Source organism: Capsicum annuum, chromosome 5 (genome assembly GCF_002878395.1).
Source record: "Capsicum annuum cultivar UCD-10X-F1 chromosome 5, UCD10Xv1.1, whole genome shotgun sequence".
Classification (NCBI taxonomy): domain Eukaryota; kingdom Viridiplantae; phylum Streptophyta; class Magnoliopsida; order Solanales; family Solanaceae; genus Capsicum; species Capsicum annuum.
Window position 1 is genome coordinate 101,826,652 of NC_061115.1, and position 10,951 is coordinate 101,837,602.

Genomic DNA, 10,951 nt, shown 5'->3' on the forward strand with positions numbered 1-10,951 from the left:
TATGGTTGATCTACTTTAGACTATCAAAACAGTCCATCAAAAGACAGATTCGAGAATTATTTGATTTTTAGAGGCGTTTTGGTCATTCTCCCTCACCCAAAATTCGTCCAAACCCTATATTAAGGCCTATTAGAAGTATTATATGTTATATTTCATCAAATTCCCTCAAAAAGAAACCCCAAGCTCCTACATCCAACTTCAAGAACCTCCAAAGTTCACCATTAATTCTGCAAATTTATTCAAGATTCCAAGTTACTAGTTCAAGAACTCCAACAACCATCATTCAAAGGCATGATTAATATCTCAAAAAAGAGTATTGATCTGTAGTTCATCATTCAAGGTATGTGGGGTTTTTCAACAAGAACTCTCTTTTGTTCTTGTGCCCAAAAGTAATTTTCTTTACAAAGGCATGATTTTTATTTGATTTTTTTTACGATTTTGACGCATGAATCCATATCTTGTGATGATTATTATGAAATCTTGATGTTTATGATTTTGAAAGATGAATTTACATGTGTGGAGACATAAAGCATGAATCTTGAACGATATTTATCATTATTTTGATATTTGGGTCGTGAATCCCCATTGAAAATTGTATTTTTTTGAGAAAGTGTGTGTTATAAGCACGTTAATGTTTAATATTTGAGATATTTTGAATGATTTGACCTTTAATGGAGTTGTTTTGAACTCGAGTGTGAAAGAAATCCACAACGTGGTTGATTTTGATAGATGGAAAGCATGATGGCTCCCAATGTATATTTATATATTACTGAAATTATTTTGCTGTGGATTGTCTTTGAAATGATCTGAGCTAAGTCTGGGACAAATCTTTAGCACCGAGTGGAAGGTATAAAGCGACATTACTTCCCTAAAACTACGTTCCCCCATAGGAGTGAGCCTGAGGCTGATTTATATAGTGATCACTAGTTTGTGTGTATTTGATATCAATATTCCTACTCCGATCGCAAGGATAGGACGGCTCTCCCCAACGTGGGTTGTACATTGGATGCCATGTAGCTCACATAGTTTATGTCGGTTATAGGATCTCCCAGTGTGTGTGTATTTCCTTGTGTCTATGGTGAATGGTGAAGTGATTTGAAAGTGGAATTGTGAAAGTTATTCTTTCGAAAGATTTAAATGATATTTACATTATCAGAATTGATATTCTTGATGAACTGAAAGTGATTGACAAATTATATGATGACTCACATGTGTTATTGTACTTATTTCATCCTCTCATGATTATGATGATTTTCTTCGGGCTATGTGCGTCTTTCATACATCCTGCATATTTTTTATAAATATTTATGATGATGATGTTTATACAACTACATACACCCCCATATACTCATTTCCTTTCCATGGTACTGACCCACATCTTCGAATGTGGGCTGCATTTTCTCAGAATGTAGGTTCAGGTGCTCAGTTCCAGGTTCGATAGTGATTCTTCGGGCACACTGTTCTACATCCTCTGTGGTGGTGAGTCCTCATGTTCCGAGGACGTGATGTCTAATGTTGGTTTCACAGAATTGTTTATATTTGATACCTGAGTATGAGTCAGTTGGGACATGTCTCAATGGCTCGCTGGTTTTATTGATTTTCTTAGAGGCTTGTCGGACTAGTATAGATGTTGGGAGTTGACTAATAAGTCATATTTTGTTATCTTTCTAAAATTCATTTATTCTTGGATGATGATTACTCTATTGATATTTGAGGGTTATTTATGGAACCCCGTTTGAATGAAAATGTCTCAAAGGGTTAGCTTGGGGCTACTCGTAGCCTTAGGTACTGTGTGGCGCTCCAGGATCCATTTTCTGGGGCATTACAGTAATTTACCCATGCATCATCTGAAAGTTTACTTATATCTTTAGTATTGTTTTATTCATGCATTCACCCCCACATACTCAGTACATTCCAAAGATACTGACCCACATACATGTCTATGTGTTACATTGTCTTATAATGTAGGTTTTAGTGCTCATTTCCTGCAGCACAATTAATACAGGCATCATCATCTACATACCAACGTTTGGGTAGTTCTCACAGTTTGGGGACCAAGCTAATCAGACTCTTATTCCTTGATGGAATTACTTTAGCTATTTGATTTTTGTTTATGTTTGGGACAGTCGAGGTCTGTCCCAGTGACACTCTAGTAAAGAGTAGAGGTTTTGTATACTGTTTATGTTTAAAGTTTGATTGGTTGTTGATACAAGTACGACCACGAGGATGGACGTGAATGAGTTCATAATGAATCCGTCCAAGGAAGTGCACAAGTGAAGTGTAAAAGAGGGCCTAAACAAACCAAAATCAGCCCACTTCTTTCACTTGATGGGCACCTCACCCTTGAGGGGTATTATGGACATTTCACACTATTTTTGTAATATCTATAAATAGAACCTTTTAGGGTTTCATTCATTAGTTTTGATTGAATATTGAAAGTTATAACATTGAAACACCCTTTATTAAGAGAATGGCCTCTTGGCCGAAACATTGTAACTAGGGAAGTCAACTTGAGTGTGGAATCACTCGTGTTGGATTCAAGCTTGGAAACGTTAGATGCTTGGGAGATCGAGTTCACTCTTGTGCCAACGTAAGAGTTAGGTATTTGTTGTGTATAATGTTAAAGGTCCAAGAGTGGAATAGGCTTTTGGGTTGTTAAGATTATACCTTCAATTTGTCTAACTATCTATCATTTGTTTCTTTGTAATAGTGTAGTAGTGTTGATGTTGTAACCGTGTGTTTGTGTTGTTAATGTGCAATCCAAAATTTGTCTATTGTTCATCTTGTTCTTGTTGTGTTGCTACTGTTTTGGTGTCAAAAGCACCCTTGTATTCTTGTATGCTTGTTGTTGTAGTGAATCCAAGAGTGGTCTCCATCTTAGTCCTCAAATCCTTAAGATTAGTGGACTGTTTTGGAGTTGTTTCTTGTTTCCCTTGTCTTTTCCGTATCATTTGGTATCAAAGCATGGTTTGATCTTGTTCCTACAAGATCAATCTTGGGCTTGCTTGGTATAAAATTAAAAAAAAAGTGTTAGAAAACTAAAAAATCAAAAAGAAGCAAATCTGTCCATTTTGTGTTCTTGGCTGAAATTGTGTTATTGTTGTGTCTTGGCCGAGTTTTCTTCATCTCTAACACTCCTGAGTCTAAATCTAAGTTTGATCTTACATTGTCGGCGTTGTTTTCGTGACCTTGGACTTGGCCGATTTGTTGATGAACATTGTTGTGGTGGACTGTTTTGGCCTTGTGGCCTTCTTCTTGTTGTTGTTATAAGCTTTTCCACGTGCTATTGTTATTCATTGGTTGCCTAAGAACCATTTTGTTGAAGTAGTAGTTGTCTTGACCAAGTATTGAAGATATTGTATTGTGAAAATTGGAGTTGACTGGGTGAAATTGTTGGTGTTCTTGGAGAATTGTTGTTGGTTGTTCTTCAAGATTGTTGATTTTGTACTTGACGTTCTTCACAACCTTCATAACTTGTTAAAATAAAGTAAACCTTAGATCTATAAAGGTGAAGGAAAAAAGGTGAAGCTTTGTTAGTCTTGAAAGACTTGCCATCACTCATCAACTAGTCAATCACATCTCAACCACTTTCCAATAACTTTCCATGATTCAAGGACCTATATTTTAAGGAGAAGTACAGGTAAAGTCAAAGTCTTGAAACTTGCAATTGAAAAGAACTCCAAGACTTGTTTGAATTTCCCTCCTTAAACAAATTCCACCAAAGTACAAATTGAAAATTGACCCAGACTTGAAATTGGACAACAAAAATTGTTAGAAACCACAACCGATACGTGGCTGTCACATCATCAAGTTACTGTTCACGCACCAAATTTTTGCTCAAATTTTAGATTTCTTAGTTTCATTTTATTGTTTCTTAGTTCATTTGTTGATTCGAACACTAATTGACAACCTAGTAATCTCCTACTAGCTTGTAAGTTAGTTTTGTGTCCGTTTGTTTGTGTTTACGTTTTTTGTGTACTTTTATCTTTTTGAATTCGTTGTTAGTTCCTGAATCAAGTCCTACAAGATTTCGTTTGAGTTTCAAACAAAAATCCATTCTGGGATAAGAGTAGACTCGACACTTAATCACTCACAAAGTACAAGCCGGATTTCAACAGTTGTGAAGCCAAGTGTGAGGTAAACCTAGAGTGAGAGTGTGGTAAGGCATTTTTGATCTAACAAGTTTTTTTGTTTTCTTTGTTTGTTGTCTTTTTATTAGGTACAATGGCTGCCCATAATTTCAATGCCACATGTTATCGTATCAATGATAATATTGAAGATATGAAATGGCACATTGAAATTATACGCCAATTGCTACCCAAACTCTACCCACAAAATCTAATTGTCCAAGCACCTTGCGTTGAGAGCTTCCCGGAGGAAGTTGCTGCCCAACTTGTGAGTGAAGGATTTAAAGATGTTGGCCAAGGAAAAAGGAGTGAACCTATGAGCCTATGTTGTGGTAAAGATGCTAATGTTTGTTTGGCTCATAGGGTTAATCATGTGCTTGACATATCTTTTAAACTTGATAATGATTCCTTAGAGAGTGAAAGTTCTAAATCTATTTGCGGGTTAGATCATTCTCTCTTTAGGCACAATGTCTTGTTTGAAGATAGTTTATTTACTCCTAATGAACCCAGTGGTGCAAGTGATGTTGACGGCATGGCTTGTCTTGGAAGCTATAGCCTATATGCTAACCCACTATGGTGTGACGACATTTCTCCTCGAGTTGGAAATCTCTTCGTGGAAGATGAGAGTACTCTTATAGGCAAGGAATGTTTAGTCTCAGAAATGAGTACTCTTAGTAGTACTCTTGGAATGCATGATGATCAATTTATTCTTAAATGCAGTTCACTACTTGAGCATGTGAATAATCCACATAACTCTTTGAACATTTTGTGTGGTAAAAGCATTGCAATTAGTTTTGTTCATAGAGACTATATGTATGAAAATGTTTTGGTGTGTAAATGTGGGAGTGACATTCTAGGGGAGGAAGGGATAGCCTCTGCTTAGGCCCTTGGCTAATTTTTCCATTTGATCCCAGCACCCTCTTGGAATGTGGAAATCTCTACACTCCCTACTTAATGCTTGGTCTAGACGACAAGCAATGTTTGGTTGTGGGTGCTAATAAAGAAAGACAAATTTCTTCCTTATCTCTTTTTATGGATGATGACCGCTTCCTTTGTGTCTTTTGTACTAAGCTTTTTATGTTCAACACAAAGGACCCATGGATATACTCAAAGTTTGTTCCCCCCTCGACATGGAATGTGATGTGTGTATTTTGCTAACCCTAACCCCTCATATCTTGACGATGTGTGCTTATTGTCTTCTCTTGATTTTGCGAGGTACAGATTCGAGGTCGAATCCTTTTCAACAAGGGGAGGATGATACAAGTACGACCATGAGGATGGATGTGAATGAGTTTGTAATGAATCCGTCCAAGGAAGTGCACAAGTGACATGTAAAAGAGGGCCTAAACACAGCAAAATCAGCCCACTTCTTGCACTTGATGGGCACCTCACCCTTGAGGGGTATTATGGATATTTCACACTATTTTTGTAATATCTATAAATAGAACCTTTTAGGGTTTCATTCATTAGTTTTGATTGAATATTGAAAGTTGTAACATTGAAATACCCTCTCCTAAGAGAATGGCCTCTTGGCCGAAACATTGTAACTAGGGAAATCAACTTGAGTATGGAATCACTCGTGTTGGATTCAAGCTTGGAAATGTTGGATGCTTGGGAGATTGAGGTCACTCTTGTGCCAACGTAAGAGTTAGGTATTTGTTGAGTATGATGTTAAACGTCCAAGAGTGGAATAGGCTTTTGGGTTGTTAAGATTATACCTTCAATTTGTCTAACTATCTATCCTTTTGTTTCTTTGTAATCGTGTAGTAGTGTTAATGTTGTAACAATGTGTTTGTGTTTTGTTAATGTGCAATGCAAAATTTGTCTATTGTTCATCTTGCTCTTGTTGTGTTGCTTCTGTTTTGGTGTCAAAAACACCCTTGTATTCTTATATTCTTGTTGTTGTAGTGAATTCGAGAGTGGTCTCCATCTTAGTCCTCAAATCCTTAAGATTAGTGGATTGTTTTGGAGTTTTTTCTTGTTTCCCTTGTCTTTTCCGTATCAGTTGTTTAAATATTTCCAAGTAAAAGATTTCTATTAATATATGAAATCATTTACCTTTAAGTTTCTATATATGTTAGTTCACTTCTAATGTGAGTTTCAAGCTAAATAGGTATCATGGGTTAGCTTAGAGCTATTCATAGTCTTAAGCACTCTGTGATGTCTAGGGGGTAGTTCCAAGGCATTACAAACGTTGTATCAAAGCCTAATATTTTAAAGAGTCCTAGGGAGTCGACAAGTTGCGTTACGTAGTGTCATGTCATGAATGTGATATGCGCCATATTTATAAGAAAGAGGCTATGGGATAGGTTAGGAGTCATTATTTCTTTCATGATCTATCATGCTTATAGTTTTCTCTATTTGCCTTAACTCATGCTTTTATATGTTAGAATATGCCTCCTCACCGACACTGCACGTCGACCCTCTGAATGAGAATGTGGTCCATGCTAAATTTTGGGCTACCTTTCAAATGTTAGCCCAAGCTGTGTATATCAATGTTAAGGGAAACCAGAAAGAAGTAGTCCCAATTCAGCAAAATGGTAATTTACCTGCAGCCAAGATTTGGGACTTTATTGGGATGAATCCACCTAATTTCCATGGGTCAAGGGTGGATAGGTATCCTTAAATCTTTATTGATAAGGTAAGAAAGATTACTCAGATTATGGATGTGATTGAAGGATGTTGCTTATGATTAAGTTGTTATGTGGAAGGAAGGTAGGGGTGAGAATGCAACTTCTATGAGTTAGTAGGCATTTTAAAATACGTTTTTGGACATGTTATTTTCATGTGGGATGAGGAAGGCTAAAGTGGAGAAGTTCATAAACCTGAGTCAGGGCTCTATAATGGTAAAGGATTACTATCTTAAGTTCACTCAGTTGTCTAAGTATGCCCCAAGTTGTTATCTGACTCTAGAGCTTTTATGAGTAAGTTTGTTACTGGGTATCTGATTTGAAGGTCATGGAGAGTAGGACTGCCATGCTGATTGGGGATATGGATATTGTTTGGTTGATGACTCATGCTTAACAAATTGGGAAAGAAAAATTAAAGGGAAGAGAAAAGATGAACAAGAGGGCTAGAATTGGACAGTTTGAGAATAGTCAGCCAAGGTCTTGAGGGGGAAGTTGTTTGTAGTTTTAGGGTCATTCATCGGTTCCTTCACTATCATAAGCTAGGGCCCCTGTTGATATGGGAAAGACAAGAGAAGGCTCAAAAACTACTTAAAACAGTTCACAAATCAACTATAATCCAAGGACCCCTTTGAGAGCAACTTTCGGCCAACAATAACAACACAAGGATTACAAGATACAAGGTGTATTTTAACACCAAAACAGCAACAATGACATAAGATGAAACAACACATGGGAAATTTCATAGAAAATAAAGATAGATAGTGAGTCCAAGATTATTACAAGATTAAGAACCAGGTGTATTTCAACACTAACCCCTAATGAATGTAACAATCAAAACTACACTCTTATGATGACCACCAAGGGAATGAACTCACCTCAAGATCTACCTTTTCCAAGCAAAGATCGATATTGGCTTTTCCAAGCCCTATGCAAAGGATGGCTTTTCCAAGCCCTATAAATAAGGGTGTTACACTCTCAAAAGAGAGAAAATACGTCTTTCAATTCTTCATCATTCAAAATCTCTAAAGAAATGAACTAAAATGACCTATTTATAGTGTATTACAAAAGAAGACAAAAAAGAACACTTTGCCCTTAATGATAGGTGAGGCCATTGATACGGGTGTACAAATCTGTCCAATACGTTCTTGACCATTCACACGAAGTCAAGCTCGGGAGTTACAAAAACTACAAGCCATGTTTATGCAAATGACTGCGTGTGAGTTGGTACTTGATTCGCCAAAGAGCTTCAATATTTTTAAGTGTGAAAATGAGTCTTGAAGTGTAATAAATTACATTCTAAGGGTACCCCATGACTAAAGGGTAGGAAGGTCTTTTGTCCTTCATTTTGTGTGTAATATAAATAGATGCTATTAGGGTTATTTTCAGCACTTAGTTCATTCTTTATATTTCACAACAACAAGTCTTGTAACATTGAATATTTCTCTCTCTCTTGTTATTGAGAGTAGAACCTGAAATCTGTCCAACAAGTGTAGTTACACTTGTTTTGTTTCTTGGCTTGAAACTTGAGATCTTGAGGTTCATGAGTTCCTCTTGGTCTAAGTAAGAACTTGGTACTGAAATCTTTTGGTCTTAGGGTCCTTTCTTCAAGTTAGGGTTCATAGATTCTAAGATATCTTTGTGTCAAGTTACTATCTTTCATTTTGTACTCTTGAAACTTTGTAATAACTTAGTTAAGCTGTGTGGGGCTGATTTTTGATTCACTATAGTTACTGCCATTTGTTGTTTTTGTTGTTAACATTGTACTCTTTGTAATCAATCATCTTGTGTTGTTGAACCATTGTTTAATGTTGTTGTTATTTTCTTTTTCTCCTTGTATAGCTACTGTTTTGGTGTTGGTATTCCTTCAAAATTTTGTGATGGTTGTTGTCTTCACATATTGGAGTTGTTATCTTCAAGCTCTCAGAATTGTAGCGTGTTTGGACTGATTTTGTGGCAGATTTGATATGCTCCAAGTTAGTAGTGTATCATTTGGTATCAAAGTCATCTTTGATTTTGTTCTAACAAGATCAATCTTGGGCTTGAGAATTGAAAACTACTAAAAAAAAACTGAAATCTGAAAATTCCAGAAATAGTCAAATCTGCTACCTTTGTGTTCTTGGCCAAAAATTGTGATGTGTTGTTGTATGGGCCGAGATTTTCTTGTTTTTTTTTGGCTAGATCTTGTAGTATTTTTCTTGTATAGAGTGTTTCTAGTGTTGGTTTCTTTCTCACCAACACTAAAGGTGTCAAGATCTAAAGATTGAGCTTATAATATTGACCATAGTTGTGGTGCCTTGTGGCTGGCTGTTTGTTGTTGTTGTTGACAATTGGTGGTGTTGTGTTGTATTTTTGAAGAAGTTGTTGTTGAGTTCTTTAAGGTTGTTGTGGTTTTCATCATGTTCTTTATCTTTCCTTACAACTTTAGACAACCAGAAAGTATGATATAAATTCAAGAGTTGAAGCTGAAAATTGTAAAGCATGTTGTGAGAAGCCTTGAACCCATCATTTCTTAGACTAAGCTTCTACTTTTCAGCAACTTTTTCTTATTTCAAGAACCTAGTGTTGAACAAGATACCTTTTCTTATTTCAAAAACCTTGTGTTATGGGACAAGTACTTTTTCTTATTTCAAGAACCTAGTGTTGTGGGACAAGGTACTTTTCTTATTTCAAGATTTATGTTTTCCCTCCAAGACCAATTGTCATCCTTTCCAAATTGTGTAAATTTTTAAATTTCAGAATTGGTGCTTTAATTGTGGGGGACGAAGACCAATTGCATGCTGCCACGTCACCCTTTTGCTACTGTTCACATCACCCATTGTCTACTGTTCACATCATTAATAAGCTTAAATTTAGATTTTCCAGTTTCTAATTGTTGATTCTTAGTTTCATTACTTGGTTCTAGAACTAATTAACATGCTAGTACACTCCTACTAGGTTGTCAATTAGTCTTTTTGAATTCCCTTGTTTGTGTCCACGTTTAGTTGGGTGCTTTTATTCGTTTGAATACGTTGTAACTTCATAACTCCAGTCCGTCAAGAATTCTTTGAGTTTCAAACAAGAATCCACTCAAGTGTGAGTGAACCGAGAGAGTGTGAGTGAGGAGAGGTTTAATGCTAACTTGTTAACTGATTGTGTAGGTAACACCTTGACATGGAAGGAAAAACATCCCAAAGTGGGGGTACTACTGAACAAGACACTATGAAGGCCACACTTGAGGCCATTACCAGAAATTTAGAGAGGTTGAACATGGAAGTTGGGGCAATGAGGGGAGATTTAACTACGATAAGTGGGAGATTGGAGCAAGTGGAGAGTCAAAGGAACTCTCGTCCATCCACTCCTCATCATATTCCTTCAAGTGGGCATGAAAGAACTTCATCCACAACTATCTCTCCAGAAACATTGCACCAAATAATGAATCCACCTCTAGCCCCACTAAATGCCATAAATCATACCATTACTTTCCCTCCAAACCAAGAAGCGAATAGACCACGCCATTCCCAAACTCCTCCAATTTCACAAGAAGTATGTAGCCATCCATTACCTCCAAAAAATCTGAACGTACCTTACCAAACTCTACCAAATCAAAGACCACCACCTCCACAAATCCCAATGCTTCCAAATCAGATTCCAAATCACTAAAACCGACCAGCTCACTTTGAGGAACATGGTAGAGAGGAGTATGATGGATATAGAGCCTTTTATAATGCTTACATGAGAGATGAGGAGCTAAGAAGGGGCCGTGTTGATCCAAGGAGGTACCGAGGGTATGGAGAAAGGGGAAATCGACACCAAGAAAGAGACGTAGGCATCAATACCATCGAATTGAGCTTACCTATCTTTAAGGGTGAAAGTGACCCCGAGGCCTACTTAGCATGGGAATCATCTTGTGACAAAGTTTTTCAAGTTAACCATATCTCAAAAGAAAAGAAAAGTTGTTATGCCATAGCTCATTTTGAGGGTTATGCCAACACTTGGTGGGAGTACGTTAAGCATTTTGGTCATGAATTAGTTGATAGGAAGCCACCACCTTGGTTTAGGTTAAGGTACTTGATGAGGCAATGGCACCTTCCTGAGAGTTATCGCCATGAATTGCTTGCTAGATTGTACAACTTGCATCAAGGCAATAAAAGTGTGATGGCATATTATGATGAGTTTCAACAACTCATGTTGAGCTTGATCATCGTGGGGAACAAA